Source organism: Lagenorhynchus albirostris, chromosome 8 (genome assembly GCF_949774975.1).
Source record: "Lagenorhynchus albirostris chromosome 8, mLagAlb1.1, whole genome shotgun sequence".
Taxonomy (NCBI): Eukaryota; Metazoa; Chordata; class Mammalia; order Artiodactyla; family Delphinidae; genus Lagenorhynchus; species Lagenorhynchus albirostris.
In genome coordinates, this window is record NC_083102.1 from 43,527,053 (window position 1) to 43,539,359 (window position 12,307).

The following is a 12,307-nucleotide window of genomic DNA, read 5'->3' on the forward strand; positions in this document are numbered from 1 at the left end:
GAGTCCCATACAGGATAAACCCAAGGAGAAACATGCCAAGACACACAGTAATCAAACTGGAAAAAAATAAAGACAAAGAAAAATTATTGAAAGCAGCAAGGGAAAAACGACAAATAACACACAAGGGAATTCCCATAAGGTTAACAGCTGATTTCTCAGCACAAACTCTACAAGCCAGAGGGAGTGGTATGATATACTTAAAGTGATGAAAGGCAAGAACCTACAACCAAGATTACTCTACCCAACAAGGATCTCATTCAGATTCGATGGAGAAATCGAAAGCTTTACAGACAAGCAAAAGCTAAGAGGATTCAGCACCACCAAACCAGCTCTATAACAAATGGTAAAGGAACTTCTCTAAGTGGGAAACACAAGAGAAGAAAAGGACCTACAAAAACAAACCCAAAACAATTAAGAAAATGGTGATAGGAACATACATATTGATAATGATGTTAAATGTGAATGGATTAAATGCTCCAAACAAACGACACAGACTCACTGAATGGATACAAAAACAAGACCCGTATATATGCTGTCTACAAGAGACCCACTTCAGACCTAGGGACACATACAGACTGAAAGTGAGGGGATGGAAAAAGATATTCCATGCAAATGGAAATCAAAAGAAAGCTGGAGTAGCAATATTCATATCAGATAAAATAGACTTTAAAATAAAGAATGTCACAAGAAACAAGGAAGGACACTACATAATGATCAAGGGATCAATCCAAGAAGAAGATATAACAATTATAAATATATATGCACCCAACATAGTAGCACCTCAATACATAAAGCAAATGTTAACAGCTATTAAAGAGGAAATCGACAGTAACACAATAATAATGGGGGACTTTAACACCTCACTTACACCAATGGACAGATCACCCAAAATGAAAATAAATAAGGAAACAGAAGCTTTAAATGACACAATAGACCAGATAGATTTAATTGATATTTATAGAACATTCCATCCAAAAACAGCAGATTACACTTTCTTCTCAAGTGCACACGGAACATTCTCCAGGATAGATCACATCTTGGGTCACAAATCAAGCCTCAGTAAATTTAAGAAAATTGAAATCATATCAAGCATCTTTTCTGACCACAACACTATGAGATTAGAAATGAATTACAGGGGGAAAAAACGTACAAAACACAAACATATGGAGGCTAAACAATACGTTACTAAATAACCAAGAGATCACTTAAGAAATCAAAGAGGAAATCAAAAAATACCTAGAGACAAATGACAATGAAAACATGACGATCAAAACCTATGGGATGCAGCAAAAGCAGTTATAAAAGGGAAGTTTATAGCTACACAAGCCTACCTCAAGAAACAAGAAAAATCTCAAATAAGCAATCTAACCTTACATTTAAAGGAACTAGAGAAAGAAGAACAAACAAAATCCAAAGTTAGCAGAAGGAAAGAAATCATAAAGATCAGAGCAGAAATAAATGGAATAGAAACAAAGAAAACAAAAGCAAAGAGCAATAAAACTAAAAGCTGGTTCTTTGAGAAGATAAACAAAATTGATAAACCATTAGCCAGACTCATCAAGAAAAAGAGGGAGAGGATTCAAATCAATAAAATTAGAAATGAAAAAGGAGAAGTTACAACAGACACCGCAGAAATACAAAGCATCCTAAGAGACTACTACAAGCAACTCTATGTCAATAAAATGGACAACCTGGAAGAAATGGACAAATTCTTAGAAAGGTATAAGCTTCCAAGACTGAACCAGGAAGAAATAGAAAATATGACCAGCCAATCACAGGTAATGAAATTGAAACTGTGATAAAAAATCTTCCAACAAACAAAAGTCCAGGACCAGATGGCTTCACAGGTGAATTCTATCAAACGTTTAGAGAAGAGCTAACACCCATCCTTCTCAAACTCTTCCAAGATCTAGCAGAGGGAGGAACACACCCAAACTCATTCTATGAGGCTACCATCACCCTGATACCAAAACCAGACGAAGATACTACAAAAAAGAAAATTACAGACCAATATCACTGATGAATATAGATGCAAAAATCCTCAACAAAATACTAGCAAACAGAGTCCAACAACACATTAAAAGGATCATACACCATGACCAAGTGGGATTTATCCCAGGGATGCAAGGATTCTTCAATACACGCAAATCAATCCATGTGATATACCATGTTAACAAACGGAAGAATAAAAACCATATGGTCATCTCAACAGATGCAGAAAAAGCTTTTCACAAAATTCAACACCCATTTATGATAAAAACTGTCCAGAAAGTGGGCATAGAGGGAACATACCTCAACATAATAAAGGCCATATATGAAAAACCCACAGCAAACATCATTCTCAATGGTGAAAAACTGAAAGCATTTCCTCTAAGATCAGGAACAAAACAAGGATGTCCACTCTCACCACTATTATTCAACATAGTTTTGGAAGTCCTAGCCATGGCAATCAGAGAAGAAAAAGAAATAAAAGGAAGCCAAACTGGAAAAGAAGTAGTAAAACTGTCACTGTTTGCAGATGACATGATACTATACATAGAGAATCCTAAAGATGATACGAGAAAACTACTAGAACTAATCAATGAATTTGGTAAAGTTGCAGGATACAAAATTAATGCACAGAAACTCTTGCATTCCTATACACTAATGATGAAAAATCTGAAAGAGAAATGAAGGAAACACTCCCATTTACCATTGCAACAAAAAGAATAAAATACCTAGGAATAAACCTACCTAGGGAGAAAAAAGACCTGTATGCAGAAAACTATAAGACACTGATGAAAGAAATTAAAGATGATACCAACAGATGGAGAGATATACCATGTTCTTGGAAGAATCAATATTGTAAAAATGACTATACTACCCAAAGGAATCTACAGATTCAATGCAATCCTTATCAAATTACCAATGGCATTTTTTACAGAACTAGAACAAAAAAATCTTAAAATTTGTATGGAGACACAAAAGAGCCCAAATAGCCAAAGCAGTCTTGATGGAAAAAAATGGAGCTAGAGGAATCAGACTCTCTGACTTCAGATTATACTACAAAGCTACACTAATCAAGACAATATGGCACTGGCACAAAAACAGAAACACAGATCAATGGAACAAGATAGAAAGCCCAGAGATAAACCCACGCACCTATGGTCCACTAATCTATGACAAAGGAGGCAGGGATATACAATGGAGAAAAGACAGACTCTTCAATAAGTGGTGCTGGGAAAATTGGACAGCTACATGTAAAAGAATGAAATTAGAACACTCCCTAACACCATATACAAAAATAAACTCAAAATGGATTAGAGACCTAAATGTAAGACTGGACATTATAAAACTCTTAGAGGAAAACATAGGAAGAACACTCTTTGACATTAATCACAGCAAGATCTTTTTTGACCCACCTCCTACAGAAATGGAAATAAAAACAAAAATAAACAAACGGGACCTAATGAAACTTAAAAGTTTTTGTACAGCAAAGGAAACCATAAACAAGACGAAAAGACAACCCTCAGAATGAGAGAAAATATTTGCAAACGAATCAACAGACAAAGGGTTAATGTTCAAAATCTATAAACAGCTCATGAAGCTCAATATTAAAAAAATAAACAACCCAATCCAAAAATGGGCCAAAGACCTAAATAGACATTTCTCCAAAGAAGACATACAGATGGCCAAGAAGCTCATGAAAAGCTGCTCAACATCACTAATTATTAGAGAAATGCAAATCAAAACTACAATGAGGTATCACCTCACACCAGTTAGAATGGGCATCATCAGAAAATCTACAAACAACAAATGCTGGAGAGGAAGTGGAGAAAAGGGAACCCTCTTGCACTGTTGGTGGGAATGTAAAAAGATACAGCCACTATGGAGAACAGTATGGAGGTTCCTTAAAAAACTAAAAATAGAATTACCAGATGATCCAACAATCCCACTACTGGGCATATACCCACAGAAAACCATAATTCAAAAAGACACATGCACCCCAATGTTCACTGCAGCACTATTTACAATAGCCACGTCATGGAAGCAACCTAAATGCCCATTGACAGACGAATGGATAAAGAAGATGTGGTACATATATACAATGGAATATTACTCCGCCATAAAAAGGAACGAAATTCGTTCATTTTTTGAGACGTGGATGGATCCAGAGACTGTCATACAGAGTGAAATAAGTCAGAAAGAGAAAAACAAATATCGTATATTAACGCATATATGTGGAACCTAGGAAAATGGTACAGATGAACCAGTTTGCAGGGCAGAAATAGAGACACAGATGTAGAGAACAGTCCTATGGTCACCAAGAGGGGAAAGCGGCAGCGGATGGGGATGGTGGTGTGATAAATTGGGCGATCGGGATTGACATATATACACTGATGTGTATAAAATTGATGACTAAGGGCTTCCCTGGTGGCGCAGTGGTTGAGAGTCTGCCTGCCAATGCAGGGGACACGGGTTCATGCCCTGGTCCAGGAAGATCCCACATGCCGCAGAGCGGCTGGGCCCGTGAGCCATGGCCGCTGAGCCTGCGCGTCCGGAGCCTGTGCTCCGCAACGGGAGAGGCCACAACAGTGAGAGGCCCGCGTATCACAAAAAAAAAAAAAAAAAATTGATGACTAATAAGAAGCTGCTATATAAAAATAAAATAAAATTCAAAAAAAAGACAAATAGTGTATGTTACCACTTATGTGGAATCTAAAAAATAAAACGAATGAATATAACAAAACAGAAACAAACTCACAGATACAGAGAACTAATTAGTGGTTACCAGTGAGGAGAAGAATGGGGGAAGGGCAAGATGGGGTAGGTGATTAAAAGGAGCCAAATATTATGCATAAAATAAGTAAGCTACAAGGATATAATGGGCCTTCCCTGGCAGTCCAGTGGTTAAGCCTCCTCACTCTCAATGCATGGGGCACGGGTTTGATCCCTGGTCAGGGAACTAAGAGCCCACATTCTGCACAGTGTGGCCAAAAAAAAAAAAGGAGTAAAAGCAAAACTAATGTTTAAAATTTAGGTATCACATAAAATTTTGGTCCTTTTAAAATATATATTTCTTAATTTTGCCCACTTTATTGCATTTTTAAAAAATTAAAATTTTAACTATATAGTCTGTAATCTTTAAGCTTCCATTATAAAAATGCTTTTTGATCATTTCCCATTTCAAACCTAAAATTAAATAACAAAAGCTGTGTATGAATAACATTAAGAGAATGATATGAGTAGAAAAATATGGGGAAATCCTCCATCATGGTTAAAAATTTTACTCTTAAAAATCAATGGCAATTCATCTCTCTCTCTTATTAATTAGGGAGAAACAAACCTCTCTGAACTTCTGCCTCTTTGATTCGATTTTAGATCCAACATCACTTAAGTACAAATCCCAACACTACTTGCTTTAAAGGTAGACTACATAACATCTTTGTATATTCTTTAATCTACAACCATATTTCAAATATTCAATATGCCCACTCAGGTGGTACCTAAATAAAAGACTAACTAAAAGATTATACTGGTCTCATTCTACCAATAGACATATTAAGTTATTTCCATTTACAGCAAACTCTACTTAGGAAAGAAGAGACTATTTGAAAAAGTCTTAGACAAAATAAATGTATCATCAAGAAAATCATTTGAAATAAAGCACAGAGTATCACAGAATAGCTTTCTTTTTTTATTGTGTCATTTACATAGATGAACACTAAAAGCAACCATCTGAGTTTTTAGATGAATAGGTAATTACATAGAAAATCAAATTTTGCTTCATGAATATAAATTCATTTTTAATGTTCATCATGTTTAGGCTTTTTTAAAACAAGCATGACTATGATAACATAAAAGCTTCTAAATGTGATTTACTTAGTAAGGACATAACTCTAAGGTATCACATTAAAGTTGCCACTTACAGCTCGGGTATCCAGCAGCTAAAAGGGTCAGCTGCATTACTGAAAGTGAGAGGGCAGATGCTGCCTATTAATGCCCACTGCCTTAAATCAATAGCAGCCTCCAGCCAAGGCTTGCTTCTCCCTCCCCTCTCCAGAAAGCCACACACATCCCACCAAATGTGAAGGGGAGGAAAGATAAAAATGTGAATACGTACATACATATATACATACATACATACATGAAAGTGTTTTGTGTGTGGGAGGGGAGGGGATTGCTGTTGATGACAATAGTAAACATCTCCAAATGGAAAGATATTTAGAAGTAGTCTTATTGCTACTAGCTGGTCAGATCAAAGTTAAACAGCCTCGTATAATACAGAATAAATAATTCACCTGCAGTGGCTTCTAAAAATATATATATTAAACTAAGATTCACAGTCTGCTGCTTCTGTGCTTTTAGTTCATAGGTTTCAGGCCACTCAGAAAGAAAGGGAGAAAATGTCTTTAATACCCCCCCAACATTAGGGCAATGTAACTCATGCTCCACTGAGAAATGACGTAGCATAAAAATATTTCTAGCAGTTACATTGAAGCCACACATAAAAGTTTGTTCAATCTCTTCATATAGGAAAAAACTTAAGTCTCCCAGAAACAGAAGGTGATGTACTTAACAGAGAATAAAAGTAGCTATTGGGGGGGATTAAGTATATTACTCATTAATAATTACAGAAATTAAAAGTATATGAATCACAATGGCCCAGTGGTCTACATAGGTTTTTATCTATTGGTTAAACAAGACACAATATTATTTAAACACACAGAAAAGAGAAAATGGAAAAAAACATAGATAATACACGGCACTCAGTCTTTGCTATCCTACAAGACAGTGAATTTTATTGTAAATTTTCTTTACTTAACACTGTTTCCTAGATGATATTATGTGACCCCAAGAAACAATATTTCATGGGTTTCCCTGGCAGTCCAGTGGTTAACATTCTGTGCTTCCACTGCAGGGGGCGAGGGTTCAATCCCTGGTTGGGGAACTAAGATCCCACATGCCGTGTAGCATGGCCAAAAAAATAAAAAATAATAAACAATATTTCAATAGAAACAACAGAAGTTTGCATTATAAGGTATGAAGTTGTTCAGTGCCTAGGTAGAAATATACTCTGACCTACGTTGACTCATCTCCTCTCTTGTGACAAATTACAGATCCCTTTTTTCTTTTGCCCATGAGTCCTCTGCTTGCCTATTTCATCATTGGATGAAAAAAGTCAAAAAGGGGGTGGGATAGGGAGGGTGGGAGGGAGGGAGACGCAAGAGGGAAGACATATGGGAACATATGTATATGTATAACTGATTCACTTTGTTATAAAGCAGAAACTAACACACCATTGTAAAGCAATTATACCCCAATAAAGATGTTAAAAAAAAGAAAGAAAAAAAAAGAATAAAACAAATTCTGATAAATTAAAAAAAAAAAGTCAAAAGGTACAAACTTCCAGTTATAGGATGAATAAGTACTGCAGATGTAATGTACAACAAGACAAATATAATGAACACTGCTCTATATTTTATATGAAAGTTGTTAAGAGAGTAAATCCTAAGAATTGTCATCACAAGAAAAAAAATTTCTATTTCTTTAATTTTATATGCATATAAGATGATAGATGTTCACTAAACTTATTGTGATAATCATTTCATGATAGATGTGAGTCAAATCATTATGCTATACACCTTAAACTTATACAATGCTCTATGTCAATTATATCTCAAGAAAACTGGAAGAAAAAATTTAAAAACTCAATGAACACTTACAGTGGGTGAATTTAATTATATGTAAATTACACCTCAATAAAGTTGAATTTTTTTAAAGAAAAAAAACCTGAGGTTTCTCCCAAAGAGTATCAGAGTGTTGTGTAATTTCTGATTATCAAAAAATTTTTGCTGGTATAACCTGTTCTATTTTCACTCTCTTATAATTATATATTTCAAGTGGCCAGTACTGATACATACGTATATGAGTTTGATAAGAATATAAAATATTTCCATGTAAAATATGTAAGAGAAAGAAATTTTGATATAATCCATTAGAAGATAATTAAATATGCTTTCTTAACCATATGCATGTTGCTAGGCCTGAAGGCCTCTTCCATCCTTGTCAAGGGGAGTGCTAACCTTCTCTCCTTTCATACAACACTAAATATGCTTTCTATGAAGTGGTATGAGACACTTTGTACATAAAAATACATGAACTGATGACTGCTGACATAAAATAAAGTCAATGCCAATAAAACCATAATTCTTTTAAAATTTCTTTTCTACAACCTAAAGTTAACAGTACAGGCATACTCATTAGCATAATAAATAACTATGCATATAAGGAATTCAAATCACAATTATGCCCTTCATGAAATATGGATCTAAGACTCTTCATGAGTTATTCATCTATGTCTGACAGAATAAAAAAGGTTAATAAAATGTTTGATCTGAACAAACAAATAAATGTTCCACAAACAAATTCCCACCATCCACAGAAGAGAAGACAGGATTACTGAGACTAAATTAAATTCCCACAAAACTGAAAACACTTTTTTCAGGCCATAGTTTTAATCCACTCCTAAAACAAATGCATTATGGTCAAAAAAAAATTTTTAAGCAGCCAAACTTAACATTTTTTAAATTTCCCATAGGCAAAGTGTTCAGGCTGTGAAGCAGTATGCCTTTGTCCCTTCTAACTGAGTCACTTGTTTTCAATTGCTTCATTAATCCCTTCAGTCAGTCAGTCATTCAACCAACGTTCATTGAATACCAACTGCCATGCTTGAAGAAACTGAACAGCGTGGTCCCTATGTGAAAAGAAGAAATGCCCATTCTTTTTTTTTCAGTTTTATTGAAGTATAATTGACAAATAAAATTGTATATATTTAAAGTATACAATGGGATGATTTGACATACATACACTTCATGAAATGATTATCACAACCAGATTTAACACATACATCACCTTACATGGTTGCCATGGTGTGTGTGTGTGTGTGATAAGAATGCTTAAGGTCTACTCTCTTGGCAAATTTCAAGTATACAACACAGTATTATTAACTATAGTCACCATGCTGTACATTAGATCCCCAAAGCTGATTAATCTTATAACTGAAGCCTTGTGCCATTTGACCAGAATCTCTCCATCTCCCTCACTCCTAATAACCACTATTCTAGTCTCTGAGATGCCCATTCTGTAAGCCAACTCCCCAGAGAAAAATCTCAGCTGGAGAAAGTATTCTCCCCAGACTTGAAACTAAAGTGTCCCTAAAGACTACACATCATAGGACCCCAGTCCTAGCCACAGAAAGAGCCTAGATTGGGGAACTAAGGCCTATTAGAATTCACACTGGAAGACAAATGACTTGTTTCTGTGCTACATGGCATTCTGAATGAAACTCACCTAATACTGCTATTCAGCTCAGCTTGTTTTTAAGAAACCAAACATTGTAGACTCACTGGGCTTCTAGGAACTAGTGAATTTCACTACATATCTGAGTATCACTTGGGAGGTTCAAATGGCTTAAATATGAGTTTGCCAAAACTCAAGGTACTGTATTAATTCATTTTCATATTGCTAAAGGTAAAGCAATACTTCTAGTCAAAACTGGATTTCCTGAACTCAAATGTGACATAATCTTGAAAGACTTTTTCAAAATAAATATGAATTCTCATGTAATATATACAAGCTGGAAGAAAGATATGTATTGGGGGGGAATAACACAAGAAAGGTGACAAGAATCTCCTTAAAAGCAACACATAACTATTGCTTGATTTTTCTAAAGTATTTTTAAATTATAGCACTTAAAAATGGGCAAAAGTAACCTAGACAAGAATTATTCTAATTTTAACAAAACTTCATTTAATTTTTCATACAGACTAATTTTTAGACATAAGTAATTAAGGAGTAAAAAAGGAAAGAATTAAGATGAATAATCAATCCAAAGTTACTCTAAGGATATGAATTTGTTGATTAAGAGTAAAGAATTCACTATCTAAATTCTATTCTAGCAAACACAAATTCTGTTTGATAAAAGTGGCAAAAAAGCAACAAATAAAATTTATGAGATCTGCCTTTAGGCAGACACCAATAAATAAAAATTATTTTATAATATTTTGTTATTTAAATAGAAATTTATTTTGCTTAACTATTTTTAATTTTTTAAACTACAAAAGTTAAATATTTGCTGGACCGAAACTGGCACAAATAATTATTATTATAACTATTTTCTTTAAAGTAATTTTTGTGTAGAAAACAGTAACACATATCCATTTCTGGCAGAGACTAATAGTCTGGGGAAAAAAGAAATAAAACAAATGCATAGGTTTAGTGGATCACATACACTATATCCTTTACTTAAAAAGTAATTCATTTCAATGATACATAAAGAAATCCCTATGTTTAATTCTAAATCATGAAAATTTTTCTACACCACCTCAAATAAGGGAAATTTGTTCTAATCTTAGAGTACATCATTCCTGGGCATTACTTCTATCATACCACTACGCCACACACACCAAAAAATAAAATAGCAAATCTTTCAACAAACTATAACTTTGATTCTTGTAATCTTCTTTCCATAAAACTATGCAGTACATTCTAAATTTTGCCATTTTTATATGGTGATGCTTTAATGGTTGCAGTAGTTGTGGTGATGTCAGTTACACTAAAGAACAACAGATGGGCAGGAGGGAAGAACAAAGCATTTCCTACCATCTGGAAGCCTGTAGAAATTTTAAAAAGCGGCAAGATAACTTTTTTATCTCCATCTGCCCATTACTTCCAATGTGATTGTGTTTTAATTTTTCATATTTTTCTGCTGAACTTTAAGTACTCTGAAAATTGTTTCCATAGAAACTGTTCCTGCTGCTTGATCACTCACACACTAGCTCCATGCTGCATTCACACAGTATGGGCATAGCTGAGGCTTTGCAAAGTAGAGAATTTTTTTTCCAACTACAGATCTTGAAAGATGTCATATATGCTTTCTCCATCATTAACAAAGTTTTTTTTAAAAGAAGGGAAATGTAGAATTTTTATATTCCTAAATGTTCAGAGTTATTGCAAAATTCATTGCTAAAGGTAAATTGTTATATGGTCCAAATCAGAATAATTTCCCTTCCAAGAAAAATTTTTAAATGTTCAATTAATATGAACTGTTCCTACTCATTTGAAATATGAAGGTAACAAGATGGGATAAGAAGAGAGAAATTTGCTGTTGGAAATAAGTATAAGTGAGAGATAAAAGGTATTATTTTTTTCATTGTATTTTGATAACTGAATACTAGTAATTTCTAATTTACAAACCATAACTTTTCTTTTAAATAAAAAGAAAAAAGGAATAATTTTCTACGCTGTTCTTCTTAATTAAAATACTTAATAATTTATCTTTCACTTTTTATTCATTCCAAAATATTTATATCTATATTAATACATCTAAACTATTTTAGATTTAAATGAAAGAGCCTTGGCAGCATCACTGTTTTTCCAAAGACTGAAGATGATTTCCAGAATACCTTAGGCTTCCTAAATGTTATTTAAAGAACATATCCAGATTCTTCCACCTCTCAGTTCCACACTCCAAAAGTAATCACTTTTGTTTTAGGCTTCTACCTTCTGGTTTTTCAAATGTTTATCATTTATAATTCAAACAATATACTGTCATTAGATTGAATATTGGATAGCACTAATATGAAAGGGAAGCAATTGTTCTAGAGAAAAAAAGGTATGAGAGTTTTTTAGTAGAAACAAAAAGAGTTGGGACTTTGACTTCTAGTAGCATGGTAGACTAAATATTCTGAAGGGCCCTATCACTTCCTGCTTTTCTATGTTGGAACATTAAACTATTTATGCTATAATTAGTTGTTTACATGTTTGATTATGAGCTCCGGCATATTACTGATCTTTCTATGCCTCAGTTTTATCACCGATAAAATGGGAATGGTAATAATATTAATAATAGGAGCAATTCTTAGAAGAATTAAATAAATTACTATGTATAAAGCACTTAGAATACTGCCTGGTGCAGAGTAAGTGAAATAAATATTAGTTATTATTATCATATGGACTCTTGGAATAGTGTTATGGTGAAAAAACACATTACTAATTAGACAATCAATGTATGCTCTAAAACATCTTCATAATATGTAATACATGCTATCTACAAATATTAAAATACTCTCACTCTAAAAACATTGGAAAATTAAAGATGACTTTTTGATGAACTACAAGGGGAAAAAAGTATAATAAATCTTTCTTTCTGCACTAAGCAAAGTTTTCACATAGCCAAGGCTTATCAAGATTTGAACATAAGCTCTAATTAGAACATATGTTCTACATTAATGAATTAATGTTCAACAATGGCATTCTGTCACCT

At 33.8% G+C, this 12,307-nt stretch overlaps 1 protein-coding gene and 1 non-coding gene across 8 annotated transcripts in view; both read right to left on the reverse strand.

Annotated features, from left to right (window-relative positions):
- Positions 1-12,307, reverse strand: part of BBS9 (Bardet-Biedl syndrome 9) — a 446,338-nt gene that overhangs the window by 300,399 nt on the left and 133,632 nt on the right. The window lies entirely within an intron of this gene.
- Positions 7,958-8,088, reverse strand: LOC132525046 (U6atac minor spliceosomal RNA). Its single transcript, XR_009542174.1, has one exon. It is a non-coding gene; the product is annotated as a U6atac minor spliceosomal RNA (small nuclear RNA).